The sequence below is a fragment of the Coffea arabica genome, chromosome 3c (genome assembly GCF_036785885.1).
Source record: "Coffea arabica cultivar ET-39 chromosome 3c, Coffea Arabica ET-39 HiFi, whole genome shotgun sequence".
Classification (NCBI taxonomy): domain Eukaryota; kingdom Viridiplantae; phylum Streptophyta; class Magnoliopsida; order Gentianales; family Rubiaceae; genus Coffea; species Coffea arabica.
Genome location: NC_092314.1, coordinates 8,980,002 through 8,996,266, shown reverse-complemented (window position 1 = coordinate 8,996,266; position 16,265 = coordinate 8,980,002). Strand labels below are relative to the sequence as shown.

The 16,265-nt window shown below is 33.9% G+C and overlaps 1 long non-coding RNA gene and 1 pseudogene across 1 annotated transcript; both read right to left on the bottom strand.

Moving 5' to 3' along the window:
* Positions 1 to 7,093: 7,093 nt before the first annotated feature.
* LOC113735526 (serine carboxypeptidase 1-like) lies at positions 7,094 to 9,377 on the bottom strand (annotated as a pseudogene).
* Positions 9,378 to 12,134: 2,757 nt separating this feature from the next.
* Positions 12,135 to 13,162, bottom strand: LOC140038041 (uncharacterized). Its single transcript, XR_011841856.1, has 2 exons — positions 13,037 to 13,162; positions 12,135 to 12,691 (listed from the first exon to the last, which is right to left on the bottom strand). It is a non-coding gene; the product is annotated as an uncharacterized lncRNA (long non-coding RNA).
* Positions 13,163 to 16,265: the final 3,103 nt, after the last annotated feature.

The following is a 16,265-nucleotide window of genomic DNA, read 5'->3' as shown; positions in this document are numbered from 1 at the left end:
CAGTTTCCCACGTTCCAGACTTGAGGATAAGTCTGATCTTAAGCGGAGGGAATTGTTAGGACATGAATTAGTTGTAATAAATGCTCAAATTGGGCATAAATCAATTGAAGCCATACGATGTCGTTTGGGTTAGTAGTTAGTTAGTTGGTTAATTAGCAAATTGCAGGTTGTTAGAATTGGTTATAAAAGGGGCCCATACATGTGAAGAATACAGTCTTTGAGTAATAACAAATTTCATCTCATTTTTCTCTGATTCTCTTCTTCCCTTCTCACTCCCTCTGATTTCCTTTCTTCTTTTCCCCAATTCGTTCCCACATTCAACTCTAACCAGCAACTCAGATTCAAGCCATTGAGCTTGAGTTCCTGGCAGAAACTTAATAATTGTCTAGTCCAAGTGGATGTAGGCCGGGACAGAATCAGGAGTTTTGTCCAAGTTGGGCAAACAGGTACATGATACTACAAGCATTAAAAGAGAAACCGTTAAAAAGAGAAAGATGTTAGACAGTAATTGTGAGATTTATGGTTTGACCCTCAAGTCTATACCTTATATGGTTTGGAGTTTACCCTTGGACTAATGAGTTTCTTTAAGTTTTCTAATTTTGAAAACTAATAATGGTGCAACTTTTTTTATTGAAACCATCTTTCAATATATATCAAATTGGTTTTCACAAAAAAAAATATCTTTCAAACAAAGATTATCCTAGGTTATATAATAAGGAGAACATATTAATCAATTAAATATGTTCCAAGGGGAAAAAAAAAGAACTTTAGGTCAAAAGTTAGATTCTAGTGACACAACATTGAAATGAAATTTGTCCTTTCACCAAATTACGTCTCACACCTTATAGTTATTTTTTCTATTCAATATACATTTTTTTAATGTTAAAATTTCAGTTTAATAATACATTTTTCTAATGTTAAAATTTCAGTTTGGCTAGGTGTTATTTTTTTAGAAAAATATAACTAGGTGTTAGTCTTTTTTTAGAAATGTATAGTTAATTATCGAACATATCAAAATGCAAGGAGTGCAATTATTGTTATTGCATATATTTATAAACTCATTAAGTGCAATTCAAGAAGGTGCATTTGAGTTGAGTCATCACTTAAAACACAGCCTTATCCGTATTCTTAAAAAGAAGCAAAAATATGTTATTCTGCTTTTAATCCAATATTTTATGCAAATATCAGTTTTATTGATACTCAAAAGTTACGGAAGAGGCAAGACTATTGTGACATGGTCATGGTTGCAGTTTAGTATAGTCATAAATACATGGAAGATCAGGTAATCTTATAGAAGTAATTCAGAAATCTAAGTATTAAATCATACAGTGCATATGGTGTTATCCAGTGTCATGGTCGGAGCTGCTACTATGATGAACTTGAATTTTGCGCCATCTTATAATTATTTTAATACGTATGAAAATTTGACAAGGACCAATGTGGAACACGTTTTTACACGTTGGTGATTAGGTCAATCCTCCAATTAAATATTAATTAGCTTGGCCTATAAATTAAATATTCACATACTCGATCTTCAATCTCCGTTTTTAAACAAAACGTACAGTTCTACCAACACTACAAAGCTACAGCTCTTCAAATTGGTATATAGCTATAACAACTGCCATTACCTTAAATGCATTAATTTTTTTTTAATAATTGCAATAGCACTATGGATCATTTTACATTCCACCATTAATAGAAACCATTAATATAAATAAGGGCAAATTCCACTTTACCCCCCTGTAGTTTAGCGTTTTTTTACATAACTCTCTTATGGTTTCAAAAACTATATATAACCCCCTTGTGGTTTGGATTAAAGTGTCAAAGTGATGGGAATGATCATTCATAATAGCGTCACGTAAAATGTCAAAATTACCCTTATATAAAGTTGAAATTTATGTATTAACCAAGGGGGGTTATGTGTATATTTTGAAAATCATAAGGGGGTTATATGGTAAAGTATTAAACCATAAGGGGGTTATATGGTAAAATATAAAAATCATACGGGGTTAATGTATCATGTATTTATAAGGATAATTTCGACATTTTTAGAAGTTCCGTTATGAGTGACTATTTCCGTTACTTTAACACTTTAATCTAAACCATGAGTGGGTTATGTATAGCTTTTGAAACCATAGGGGGGTTAAGTGAAAAAAAGGGTAAACCACAGGGGTAAAATGCAATTTACCCTATAAATAATAAAGGAAAAAACTCACTAAAGCTGTTAGGTCTGGTTGCGGGAAATTGACCAACGAGAATAATAGAGTTCTTGTCAACTCAATAATGACAATAATAAAGCAAATAAATTAAACAGAGAAACACAGAAATTTAAGTGGCTCGGTCCAATTGACCTACATCCACGGACCAAGGGGTACCAGATTTACTATAACAGAAAAAGAGTACAAAACCCTAGAAAATAATTTCCAGGTCCAAAAGGCACCTAAAACCGAAAACACAAAAGTGACTAAATAGCAGTAAATGTTTAATGGCCCTGATAAGTATATATTTTGCGTGTTTCAAGAGTGTTTTATTAGTTAGTTTTGGTGTGTTTTAACTACTTTTATAGCTAATTAATTAAGTTTCTAGTGAAAATATGCATTTTATGGTTTTAATTGGTAAAAATTGCATTTCTATGGATTTTTATAATGAAAATTTCATGTTTTTGTAGGTTTAATGATTCAATCATCAAATGACATGAATTGAAAAGATAATTAGATGATTATTGATGACTTTAATTGTTTAAAGAAGGCATGAAGTGCAAAAGAAGAAATGCAATCAAGAATAAAAGGAAGTTTCACAGCTTTGATATATTGTGGTATTTCGAAAATATCTTGAGCTACAATGACTAGATTGAGGTGATTCTTAAATTATTTTGAAGATAAGAGATATATCTACATTTGGTAGGAGACATCGAAGTCCAGTTCAGTCGTTTTGATTGTCAAAATGTTGAAATACAGAAATGCAACTCTGTGGTCGAAAGCTAAAACAGAGCTCTAACCAGTTGATGGTATTTAAGTCATATCTCAGTCTACAAAGCTCCAAATTGGATGATTCTTGAGACATTGGAAAGCTAGTGCAATGGGTTATAAATTTTGTGTTTTTCACAAGAGCTAGTTCAGCCTTCATCATTAAGAAAATAGCAGTTGAAGTGGTGCCAAATGCATAAAAGTAAAAACGCGATTTCATGAATACGTGGCTTGAAGTCGCGTATTCTCACCTGATTTCTATAACTTGCTCATACACTTGCCTTACTTTCACACAACTTTTCCAACTCAATTCTAGCTATCAATTCCAGTTATATTTGATCAAGAAAAGGTTAAAAAGTTGGAAATACAACTCATGAGAGTTTCAAGAGTAAAAAATAATAACTAGAAACAACTCATTTCACTCTTGAATCCTTTATAAATAGAGGCCTTTGGAGAACATTTTCATAACTTTGGAAGGCCAGAGAAACTCACCAAAAATGTAGCTTTCACTAGAGTTTCCTTAGTTTATTAATTAAGGTAGTATAGAGTAGTTAGTGTAGCTTTTCCTTGTATTTGTAGTTAGATTTGGATGAAGATTTGAAGAGCAAAGATGAAGAGTTAGAGCTCATATGACAAGGGTGACTTCTCTCCTTTCACGTTCTCTTTTGTATTTGAGTTCATGTTTAACTATAATACAAATTTGGCTTTGTTTTTCTTCATGTTTTGCTAAAGTTTATGGCTAGAGTTATGGATGAACTTGCTATATTTTGTTAGTGAAGTTTACTTGGTTATTTGATATGTTGCATTTTTGTCATTAATTTTATGGTTATTTCTCTCTTTTAGTTTACCAAATATTGCGTTAGTTGATAGATTCTACTTATATTTGGTATTTTGTACTTATTTCATGAGCGGGAATGAAAAGTGCTTCAATAAAGATTTTCTAGTGAAAAATATCTAATGGTTGCACATAGGCGCGCCTAAGTTCACTGCTCAAAACCAGAAAGTCGGGATTGATATTGAACAATCTCCAAATCTGAATCAATTTCCTAATTTGATAGCTATCAGGACCTTCCTGATTTTACGAGATCACCCTTAAGTGATTGGGAGAGTTTTTAGGAAATTAAATTGTGATAGGAATCTTTTTAGGAAGTTGATTGGTATCAAGATACCAACCAATTAGGAGAAAAAATATGGATTATTATTCGGTAGACATTAGCTCTCCTTTGAGAGGCTAGAGACAGAAAAGGGAAGCAACAATTCCTATCTTTTTATTTTACCCTTGTGGCCGACCTTTGGGAGACACAATTGAAAAGCTCTTCTCAATTATTTTCGCACGGCTGGTTCTCCATAAATGGAGAATTAACTTCTTAATTCTAATCAAGGGACAACTGAAGATTTGGTTCGACATTTACTCTGAGATCTAAACTATTTCAAGTGTTTCCTTCATTTATTGGTATTTATATGTTTTCTGCTTTTAATTGTTATAGCTATTGTGTATGATTGAATAGTGCACAATATTTAATTATTCACATAATCTATTTTGCTAATTGGGGGTAGTTGAATCGGTAATTGTTCGATTATCTCTATTCCGGTTGCAACTGGCATAATTGGGTTTATGTCAGGAAAACATACGATATAATTTAAACAAACCATCGTAGCGTGTTTGTTAGTTAGGATTGGGCTTTTCTAAATCTTAATTCAAACCAGAAATTAAATCCTATGATCGTACCTAAGGTTGTTTTCGGATTAGAGAAATAGTTAACGGCCGTACCTTAACTATCGAAAAATTAAGGAAATGCTGGTTGTTTATCGTGTGTATGACAACTATAACCAATCTATCGACAACTGTTGGAATTATATTTGCATCGATGATCAGTTGCATGAACCATTTCTGAAGTGTACCCTTGGCTAAAGTTTTCCTAATTATTTCTGTCAATTAGTTATTTTTCGCATTTAATTTATTTAGTTAGCATTTAATTCTAAAACCCCCTATTTGTCTTGATTCGAAAGGAAACGAACTTTTCTCCAGTCCCTGATGAGACGACCCTACTTGCCACTATCCACTAGTCAGTAAATTCTATCAGCTAATTAATTATGATATATTGGATTAAGCAAATTTTCGGGAACAGGGTGAATCAAGTAACTTATTGCATACCTAGAGTCCCTGCTCCAGTACCTAGAATTGATATTGACTGCTTTTGGTGGTAGTTAGGTTTTATTATTATTATTGCACATGCTCAACAACCTGTCATTATTTGATGATATTATTTTGAACAAGTTATTTATTACTTTTGTTTATCTAATCATGACTAACCCACCATTAGTTGTGATTATCTAAAGGGGTTAAGTTTGCAATGAGAATTAGAATTTAACATTAGTTCAAGGAAATGATAAATCTAAGGAATTCACTCACGAGAGTAGATGTGCAGCTTTGAGGCTTAAGTGACTTGTTTCATGTAATTTCATAGAAGAAATGAATTTGTATTTAATTTCATAATCACAAGAGTAGGTATGGTTTAGTTACAAGTATAGTTGATTCACTACAAGAGTAGGTTTCACATATATTAGGAAATTACGCCACAACTAGCCAAGATAATAACATACAAGTAACCGGTAATGTCATTTGCAAGAGGATTAAGAAATTCCATATCTCTAGGAGCTTTCTAGTGCTAATCTTCATTACTTTTATGTTTATGGTAGTCTAAATAACAAAGGAGTTTGAAAAATACCAATAATTGAAAATCTTTCCTGCGGGATCGACCCTTATTACCTTATACTCGCTCTCGGTTCGTATACTTACTATAAATCACGTGTGGGGTATTTAGGATTTATAAATGTAAAACTTGATTGTGGATGAGTTAATTGTTATATGTATACTCTACGCACGTCAGGCCCAAAGGCCGATGACTTGCTTTTTTGGTTTGATGCCAAACTAAAACTCCTCTCAGACTGGAGTGTGGGCTCCCAAAACTTTCTTGGACTGGTGCATATAGCACTTGGACTAGTGCCCTGAGCACAATTAAACTCACATAAGTCCATTATATTTATAACTACCATAAGGAGAGATTTCTTTGTTAAACTTCCAATGTGGGATACAAAGACGCACTTAACAAATCTCCACCTTGGCGTGTATCCAACATCGATAAATAACCGATGAACAGCAAACAAGCTCCACTTTCTCTATAAAAGTTCTAACGGATCTCAATAAACCACAACGAGCCACCAACGAACCAAGATGCAAAAGGTTCAACAGGTCCCAACAGGTCAAATCTCACAAAAGGTTCAACAAATTCCAACGGGTTAAAAACTACCAACATAGTAATCTTGCTCCACCATTTTCTCAAAACCCTTAACGAGTTCTAATAGGCCAACTAACTTATTTTCAAAACCCAACTGGACTCCAACGAAATTTTTTTTCTCTTCACTCTCTGTAGCCCCCAAAAACTTATTGTTGTCATCAAGAATCCAAAATCTAACCTGACCTAAAACCGAAAGTTGAATCTGGAACCTGAAACTCTGATACCAGTTTGTTAGGTCTGGTCTCAGGAAATTGACCAACGAGAATAATTGAGTTCTTGCCAACTCAATAATGACAATAATAAAACAAATAAATTAAATAGAGAAACACAGAAATTTATGTGGTTCAGTCCAATTGATCTACATCCACGGGCGAAGGGGTTGTAGATTTACTATAACGAAAAGAGAGTACAAGAGAGAGAGTACAAAACTCTAGAAAATAATTTTCAGCTCTAAAAGGCACCTAAAACTGAAAACGCAAAAGAGTCTAAATATCACTAAATGCTTAATGGCCCAAAGGCCCATGACTTGCTCTTTTGATTTGAAGCCAAACCAAAACTCCTCTCAGAAATTTCTAATGAGAAATTTAATGTGCCAATGACTTCAATCTTCCAATTAGAAATTCACAGTTTCTCCTGTGGTTCACCCAATATTTGCTTTCACGTACATCTATGCTTCTGAAATAAGAGCAGACTTGGGGTATGAATTAAATTAATTTATGGTTAACTTCCAAGTGAAGGGTAGTTGTATGGTGACCAAGCCACAAATTGATCTTAAGACAATTTCAGAGTTCTTTATTAAAACATAAAACTTGCAGAGGCCCTCCATAATTATAAACTTGAAGCAACGTACAGAAACCTATTTTGGTTTAACAAAGTTGAACCATGAGTGAAACAACAAACCAAATGAGCTGAACAATCATGAACAATTTGCTCCATGGCACTAATCAAACTCCTTTCCTCTTTGGCCCTTTCATCTCGTCCTAGCTTGATGAAGGAAGCTTTCCTTCCAAGAATGATGAGAACATAGCGAGTGAGCGGGCAGGCTTCTAGCTGGGGGCGAACAATCCAGCTCCTTTAAGAGTCACAAATGTTAAGTTCTCATATTCCACCACATATCCTGCAACCTAATCATTTTCAATTTAGAACAGATTCAATTAATACTAGTATCACGAGGTAGTGAATGACTTGAATAAATACAATATATTTGAACCTCACTTTTGTCTTACCTCGCCTTGGGAGTACCAGGGTTGCCAAGGGGCATTCATGGCTATCCCTAGCTTCTTTATGGCATACCTAGTTGCCGTCACGGGTATAAAGCTATTTGTATCTCCACTGGAATTCATCAAAATTGTTGCAATGTCTTAGTTAACACAATAGACGGACAAAGGCAGATTGCCGTAATTAAATGCTAGCTTTTCCACAGCCACAAATTCATCACTTAGTTACCTATACATCCATACGTTAATGCCACCTGCCATTAGCTCCCTAATGGTAGGTAAAACTGTAGCTGGACTATCGGTCCAATTAATGAATCTGCTTTATACGGATGTCCAAGCCATAGAACGATGATAGTTATGTACGGTCACAAAAAATAACTTCAAATGTTGATGTGAAATAATGTAATAGCAATGGCACGATAGCATACGTACCTGCAGTAACCCATAAGTCCAATTCCAGTTGCATTCGCATGAAGCGACTTTTGCACTTCAGGATTGTTTAGGTGGGATAACGCATAATCATCCGCGCGTGGATCTTCACCGTATATCTGTTTCAATCAACGGAAACATTGCAAATTACTGTAAGTAATTTGGCTTTTCATTCAGATGAGAATAGAAAGGTAACATATCATATATGAAGAGTAGAATTGTACCCAAGGAGCATTGGAAGTAGAAGAGCACACTGGAGCATATATGCTGTAGCGATTGATGTTTCCTATTGCCTTCACCGCTTGTTCGGCGTACTTATTACAAGTGCAATTTGAAACTAAACCGTGATATATCTCATCAGATATTAGGCTATGTGACCACAAAAAATCATATAGTCCCTTGCTTTGTGTTTCTGTATCCACAATAGAATTTCCCATCTGAAAATAACAAGACAGCATCATCATTAGATGTAAAACATATTGATGTTTGAACAGCAACATATAATGTAACCAATAAAGGAAAAACAAAAAAGAAACAAAAATTACTGCAATTCCTTTCAAGTTAATCACCGTTTGGTTAGTTATTTTGTTGTTATGGGGGATAAGCTGAGCAAGTTCAGGTACGAAAAAGCCAGCATAAGCTTCTTCAGCTATGTAAAAGTCTCTGCTTTTGTAGTCAGCGAATCTTTCCAACCAATTTATTAGGATGTGTAAGAATCTTTTGCCGTTTGTTTATCTCCAATAGTGTAATTAGATGACGTGTTTAAGTAAGAAAATCCAGCACCTGCCGGTGATTCCAAGTAAAGTATGTTTGCCACTGCATTCAAACATGATAAATCTCGAGAGCTCATTCAAATCCTTGCAAAAGAATTTAAGTGTTATAAAATTGTATGGATTCGCTTGTACCTTTATTCCAGGCATATTCATTGTGCCATAGTGTTTTGTTATCTTTACTAACTCGAAATGGACCTTGTCCACTCATCGCTCCAACACCCAGAGAAGAGCAGCCACGCCCTGCCATCACCCATTTAAGAGATTTTTTCCAAGTTACGCACATCCAGAATGCTTAATAGGTTAGGGAAAATAATTAGGACATATACCTTGGTTTAACCACAGCACAAGAGGCTTGCTAGAAGGATTTTCGGACTCGGAAAAATAGTAAAAGAGAGCTCGACCAGCCGTAGGATCAACAGTGACATACCCTGAATATTGATCAAACTTTACTCCTTTTGCTTCCCCTGGCAATGCGATGATTTTGTTGGCTGCTTTAAACCCCTCTTGAGGACCAATATAAACTGGCGAATACTGATGAGCTGAATCCTCATCAGTTATGTAATTGTTTGATCTGTTTAAGCTCTCAGCGTGGAGGAATTTTCGAAGAGTCTCGTATTTTTCTCCCTTGTAACATTTTACAAATGAAACTAGGCTTATAAGGGTAAGAAATATGACTAATGCGCCTTTCATCATTGACACGTTGAACTAGAAAGTGATTGTTTTATGAATCAATCCATTAGCATTCTATTTATAGTTTAGGAAACCAGTGTTTAATCTATAGCACTATGTATTTGTTGGTTTCTTCCTGATAAATTTACCTTGGCATTAATAATTGGCATTTTTTAGACGGGATAAAATACTGTCTTCCCGGTGTATTGTGACTTGATTTGGCTTTTGGGTAAACAAGCAGTAACTACATTAATTTTTCTCAAGCCAAAATTAAAGGATGTTGACATCTTACCAGAGACATAAAAGAAGGCTATCATGCATTGTTTTTAAATCGAGCCAGATTGACCGGTTTGACTGGTTAAACCATGAACAAGAGGTAATTTTTTGATTACCTCTATCCATGGAGCTTTGGATGTAATAACCATCCATTGCTGATCTTCCACTTCTCACACATTGTTTGCTCATATTTCCTACTCTCCTTGAATCCCTAAACATGCTTTAAAAGTAACTTAAAAACAAGTTCAGTTAAAAAGAATAGATGACTCGACACATATAAAAATAAGATACTAAACACAAAATAAAAGACTCAATAAGACACTAAACACAACAAAACCAAGAAAAATAAGAAAAAATATCTAAATTAATAAAGTTGTTCTTAGCACCGATATTGACAAAATCTTCCCCAATAACGGCGCTAAAAACTTGACGAGCGTAGGATATACATATAACAATTAGCTCATCCATAATCAAATTTTGCATTTATAACATTCTAAATACCCCTCATGGGCTTTTTCGCAAGTATATGAGTTGAGAGCGAGTATAGGGCATTAAAGGTCAAACCCACAGGGAAGAGTTTCAATTACCGGTGGTTTTCAAATTTCTTTATTATTTAGACTATCACTAGTGCAAGAAATTAAATCTACACTATAAAAGTAACAAAAATACAATAGAAAACTCCTAGAGAAATGGAATTTCTTACTGTTCTTGCAAGTGAAGTTACCGGTTAAGTGAATATTATTATCTTGACTAGTTATGGCGTAATTTCCTCATGCATACGAAACCTACTCTCGTAGTAAATCAACTATACTTGTAAGTAAGGCATACCTACTCTCGTGGTTATGAATTAACTACAAGTTCATTTTTTCTATGAAATTCCATAAAACAAGTTATTAAAGCCACAAAGGTGCACCTCTACTCCCGTGAGTGGATTTCTTAGGTTTATCATTTCCTTGAACTAGTGCTAAATTTCAATTTTCATTGCAAACTTAGCACCTTAAGATTATCATAATTAATGGCTAGTTAATCATGATTAGAAAAGCAAAAGTGATAAATAACTTACTCAAAATAATATCATCAAATAACCAAGTAAATATCACTAACAAGATATAGAAAGTTCATCCACAACTCTAGACATAAACTTTAGTCACACATATTGAAACATAAATCCAAAACTTGTATATTAACCATACTTAAGGATTCGATACAAAAGATAAAGAGTTGGAGAAGAGATAACCCTCGTCACATGAGTTTCAACTCCTACTTCTTCATCTCCATTTTTATTCTAATCTAGCTAATATACAATAGTGGATAACACACATAACTACCTAAACTATTCTATAGTATGCTAACCTAGCTAATGAACTAAGAAAATTCTAGTGAAAACTACATTTTTGTGGAGTTTTTCTAACCTTCCAAAATTTTTAAAATGGTCTCCAAAGGCTACTATTTATAGAGAATTTAAGCTCAAGTTGAGTTCTTTCTTCGTTAGCAAAATTGGCTTTTGAACTCACCAAAAGTTGTTCTCCAAGTTTCCACACTCTTCTTGGTCAGATATAGTCAAAATTCCTTGCTGGAATTGAGTTGGAAAGTTGTGTGAATAAGGAACAAGTTGCAGCTGAAAATGATGAATACCCGACCTTAGGTCGAGTATTGTATCCCACATATTGTTTTTTGTAGGTTTGCTCAATTTTGGACAGATTTCATCCTTGCTCTGTTTTTTATCCAACGTCAACTGATATTTTCTTGATGATAGAGGCTGAACTAACTCTTATGTGAAACATGAAAGTTATAGCCCTTTGAGTTAGCTTTCTAATGCAACAAGAATCATCCAATTTGGAGCTTTGTGAATCAATAAATGACCAAAATACCCTCAACTAATTAGAAACTTTGTTTCAGCTTTTGACAATGAAATTGCATTTCTTTATTTCGACTTTTTGACTAGAAATATGACTAAACTGGATTTTGATGTCTTCATTTCAAATGTTGATCTACCTCTTAGATTTAACATGGTTCAAGAATCACCTCCATCAGATATTTTTAGCTCAACATATAGCCGAAATACTAAAAGGTGCCAAAGCTAGAAAACTTGCATTTCATCCTTTGAGTATTTTGCACTTCATGTCATCTTTAAATCACTTTAAATCATCATCAATCATTCAATTATTTTCTCAGTTCATACCATTTGATGTTTGAATCATTAAACCTATAAAAATAAGAAGTTTTTACCATTAAAATTCATAGAAATGCAATTTTTACCAGCCAAACCACAACATGCATATTCTCACTAAAAACTTAGTTAATTAGCTATAAAAGTAAATAAAACACACCAAAACTAACTAATAAAACACGTTGAAAATTATGTAAAATATGCACTTATCATAAGACTTAACTAGTCATCAGACTTCAGAACTAGTCATGAATATAATACCTAATTGACATACAAAACTCAAGGATTGGAAATTGCTTGCAAGTAATAGAGAAATAAAATGTGCAAATACAAACTCAAACAAAAGACAGCTGTTTTATTATTTAATGGTGCATTTTTGTTCGTATAAATACACCTTTGACATACTAGTTCAAGGATACAAACTCAAACGCAGACACCTTTTTTTATTTAATGGTGCATTTTTGTTGGTACGAGTGCACCTCACATAGTAGATTAGTAGTACAACAGGAGGAGATGCATGCATGCCAGCAGTACATCATCCCCATAAACTGAAAAACCACACCAAAGACACTAGATAATTTAAGTACTTAAAGTCGTTGATCCTCAGCTAATCAACAGTAGGGCTTGATTATTTCTTGTGCCATATGAGTTTTGTTTCGCTCGGGGTCTCAAGAACAAGTACTTTATGCTTATGCAGACATGTGGCACCGTCACTATCCTGATTTTCAATGATAAGTGCGTAGTAATTGCCTCCATCACCGCTCCACGTGAATCCGCCAACCACGGCGACAGAAAGCAGCTTGCCGTGGTGATGTTGTTGCTCTACAAATTTTCCGATCTGGATCACGTGAGGGTCAGCCGGCTTCACTGGTTCCAGTGAACTGATGTCGGTCTGTAAATCCCAAACATATTTTCCAGTAAGAAAAAGCAAAAAAATTGTGTTCCCAATATCAATTAGAATCCTTTCAAATAAACAAACAACCAATTAAAAAGAAAGTATATCACTCGGAAGAAGCTTAATGAAACAATTCAAGAGATCGCCTCCTGACATATGCATGTAGACAGCTATAAATATAAAATATTGCTTAAGACAATTCTAGAATGTTGAAATTGCTTTAATTTGCAAACTTTTTCAAACGTTTCTATACAAGTTGTTTACGAGTTGATTCCCAAAACCATGCAGAAACTTGAAAATGAAAAAAATATATGTCTAGCTTGGCATACAATCACTATTCACCTGCCCAGTGCCAATTGCAAATTTGGCTGCAGCCATTTTTTCCTTAAAAGAACCGGCTAGCTAATTAATAAGAATGAAAATAGATATTTGTAACTGGTTGTGACTCGAGAAGACTTGGTAGCTGAGTTTAGCACATTGAAATAACAAACCAGACTCCTTGTATTTATAGGCCTCAAAATCACCATAAATTAATTTTTCTTGTTGGATCTAATCACCAAAATCATGGTCCACCAGCATGGAACACGTTTTTACACGTCCGTGATGAAGTCAATGTGGAAATATACACCAACGCCACCTAATTACTATTGCTAGGCGTATAATTTTATGTTATTGTTTTGTCATCACTCTAACTTTTGGCTTCATGCCACCGGGTAGGGTTGGTCTAGTGGCTAAGAGCTTCTCGCGCTGCCAGATTCAAAGGTTGAATGACGAGACTGACAATTGGGGATGGAAAGGAGTGTGAGGAAGAGATGAAGGGTTAAAAAAATACTTTCGACTTCAATCTGCTAATTCCAGTCAAGTAATAATTGACATTTTTTGTATTTCTTTCAAGATTTGATGTATTTCTTAATGAGTTGATGTAAAAGAAGGTGGTTGACAATTACACAAAAATATACACAGGCTCTTGCAAGAACTATACGAACCAAAAATAATAAAAAACCGGACAAATATACCTGCCATTTATTACTACGTTTTGTGTTTTAGAGTTTTCCATATTCATTGTATGAACTTATTGATTCAACTCTTATAGATTTCGAATCTCAACCTAAATTAGTTTAATTATTCAAGAAAGTCCTTAAAAATACATCTAATGTCATTGCGGTGGATGACAAATGATATACGATGCCATTTTAGAGAGATTGTTATATTTAATCACTTTATGAAAATTCTCCTTGTCATTTAAATAGGTTTTCTCAAAGTGTAGTTTATCTCGGACAAAGTCGACTTTCTCGCGTGGAAATAGCCATAGTTTAGCTATGAGATGAGGAATTTCAAGGGCTACAAACTAATTCTACTCGCATTACTAGGAATGAGATTGAGAAAGATATAGAGTGGATATAATGTTTTTGAGTAGAGATCGTAACTGTATAACTTAAAACATTTTTATAATGTACATAGGATCAGGAAAGTTGAGGAAACTCTTATCAAGATCGTTGCTCACTTAAAACATCTTACTTCCTCTTTTTAAGGAAGAAAGAAAAAATATGTTTTCCAATTCTAGACCAATATTTTAATGCATATATCACTTTTATTGATACTCAATTAAATCATTTATTCATCCATATCTTGAAAAAATGATCATTTATAATATTTTTATTGCCTTTTACTTGTAAAAACACCAAAGTTAAAGGCATTTCCTATTCTTTGCTCAGAAATTTGCACATTAGGCTCTTGTGGTTTAATTATTACTTTTCTGATTTTAGAAATATAAAAAACTGCATAAGTTATTTAAGATTGATTTGATGGTGGCGATTTATGCTAGATACGGGGTGAAAATGTATATAAACTTCTCACGCATTCAGAGAATCTGTTGAAATATGTCATAACCAAACCAGGAAGTACACCATGACATTTTCATTGAACGTTTTCAACTGGGTTTTGTTTTTACTTAAAAATTTATAGTGTCACTAGGCTTGGAAATTTAGTAATTTTATTGCTTAATTTCAAATAAAGGGATTAAGTGACAATTTATTAAAATTGAATCAATAATAAATAAACTCTAGTCAAGAAATAACTTTGGAGATGGTTCACTCAATTGATCCTTGATGCAATGATAACTTCATTTACTCACTGATATTCAAGTTATAGCTGCCAAATAAGTTGTGACAATCAATTTCTTCTTACTGTATTGGTGATTAAGGTATGACCGTTAGCCACTAGCCTAATCAAGAAAGAACCATAGATACGACCTTAGAGTTCAATTTTTCAATTATTTTAAGAATTAGAGCAACCCTGTTCTAACCAAATAACATGCTACGTACGATGGTTATTTTAAAGGGCAAAAAATCTCAGTGACCATTAAACTATTGGTTTAATCATGTTTTGGCTATCAAACTATTTTTCGTCAGTAATTGGCCATTAAACAACTTAGTCAGTAAATCTGTGATCATTTAGTCGATAATTGCTCTTAATTTGTGAAATTAGCAGTACACGTGGCAAAGCACGTGGTAATTTTGTCCAACAACTATGCGACCCTATTTCACAGATTAACTGCTAATTTTACAGATTAAGAGCAATTATCGACTAAATGGTCAAGAGTTCACTGATTAAGTTGTTTAGTGGCCAATTACTGATGAAAAATAGTTTGATAGCCAAAATATGATCTGACCAATAGTTTAGTGGCCACTAAGGTTTTTTACCTTATTTTAAATTAGCTCATATGTTCCCCTGACACAAATCCAATTATAGCAATTATCACTAGTTTAAGGCAATTAAACAATTACAGATTTAACTGTTCTAATTGGTTTTAGGTTTATTAGATTAATTTAAGTACTAGACCTTAGATATTCAAATAATATAATAACCATAAGAAATAAAATCAGAGAATATATGAATACCATTAAATAAAAGAAATAAATATATTTAATTCGATTTCATAATTTCAAATAAACCAAATCCTCTGTTATTTCTTGACTAGAATGAGAACCAATTTTAGTTCATCTCCGTCGAAGAAATCGCTCTCCAAATATGAGATGAAGTGTCAAGAGGAAAAAGAAGAAAAACAAAGGAAAAAGTCCCTTTGTTTCTTGCGAGAATGGAGAAAAAATGTAACGATGCTAATGTTCCGGACTTCGTTTCCTATGTCTACTAAAAGTTCCTTTTCTTTTTTTTTTTTTGTCGGCACAGGAGGTGTCCGGGCCTTTGGCCCGACTAATCCTCCTGCGGCCCGGGAGAAGAGGCCCCACTTCACACCGAACACGATAGTTGTACGACTTGAACCCTGGATGCCAGAAAGGTCGCCATACCCTAAAGAGGAGGAGCGGACCACTCAAGTTACCCCGCGAGGGCTTAAAAGTTTCTTTTCTAAATAGAATCAAATTCCCACTATATAATAGATTGGGAAAATCGTCCAAAACGTTCCTCACATTTTGTAAAATGACTTTTTTCGTCCCTCACTTTTAAAAATGTAATTTTATGTCCCTTACATATTCACATCGGTCAAATTTAGTCCCTAACTAGGTTTCCGATCATTTTTTGGCCGGAATCCATCACGTGCAAGGCACGTGAT